A 1,377-nucleotide genomic window follows, 5' to 3' on the forward strand; every position below is an offset into this window, starting at 1 on the left:
CCTCTTGCCTTTTCCTCTCAAAACTGGCAAAAAATTCCCCAGTACTAATATGGCATCCTACACTTTGTGTGGCACTGGGTTCAGCCCTCCTAGCTTTGGTCAGCATCACCTCTAGCCGAGGTACATATGTGAGTTCTGCACCCCTGGTGTAAAAGGTGGTAACCCTACCCACACCAGATCAGACATCTTATATGGCCTTATACATACAGCCCTTCCAATATATGGCGCACAGTCTATAAATATAAAATTCCCTTGAGAAACACTGGCATAGAGGAATGAACCCTATATTTCAGCAGTGTTTCCCAGCCAGCGTGCTGTTAGACATGTCCAGGTGTGCCACAATCTTGGGGGGGGGGATGGCTACAACCACTGCTGCCCTGCACTGCCACTGCACCTTGGCTGGCCCTGTGCTAATTACCACCCCCTCTCCCCCCTTGCATCCAGCTGCTTCCCCCTGCCCTCCTCTGCTCCACAGTAGGCTAGTGTGTTGTGGGATGGAAAAGGCTGGGAAACGCTGCTTTAGCAAGTTATACTTAAAATTTAGTTTTCTCTTCCTATACATAGAAACACTACTTTTAAAAGAACATTCACTCCTGAACCCTAAGAAAAACTTTTAGACCAGGTATGTGATGTGTTTAAAGTTTGAATAGCATCAATTTAATTTAAAAGAAAGGACAGTGGTCCTGCTGGAATGAGTTGCCTGAATGTGGTCTGTAAATAATCTTGTGGAGAAAAAGAAATTACAGAGATGTGTCATCTGAAGTAGGGGTGTACTTGGTAGCCGCGTTGGTCTAAAACAAGACATACAAAAAACTAGAACTCTTGGTTCCAAAATGATACCCTTTATTAGATCAACTGGGAAACTGCAAGAAAATTGTCCTTTTCTGCAAGCTTTTTGGCTCAGAGGCCCTTCATCAGGCTCTGGGAAAAGTATAGATGGTAAAAAGTCCCAATACATAGAAAATAAATTTCATTTTTGCACAGAGGGAGCTGGAGATGGAAAGCTGTCCCCCTGGGCCTGTGACAAAGACAAAAACACTCACAAACCCAGAGTGACAGCTTTCCAGCTCCCTCTGCAAAAAGTTGTAGCGCATCTCCAGTTCCTTGTTGTGCCCCCCGAATGAATTTGTAGGCAGCCACAAGATCACCTCTCAGCCTTCCTTTGTGGAGGCTGAAGAGATCCAGGTCCCTCAGTCTCTCCTCATAGGGCTTGGCCTGCAAAGCCTTAACTATGTGACTGACTCTCCTCTGGACCCTCTCAAGGTTATCCACGTCCTTCTTAAAGTACAGTGCCCAAAATTGGACACAGTACTCCAACTGCAGTCTGACTAATGCAGCATAGAGGGGAAGGATCAACTCCTTGGTTCTATTTATCAT

This window comes from Crocodylus porosus, unplaced genomic scaffold (assembly GCF_001723895.1).
Source record: "Crocodylus porosus isolate Cpor-Errol unplaced genomic scaffold, CroPor_comp1, whole genome shotgun sequence".
NCBI classification, from domain to species: Eukaryota; Metazoa; Chordata; order Crocodylia; family Crocodylidae; genus Crocodylus; species Crocodylus porosus.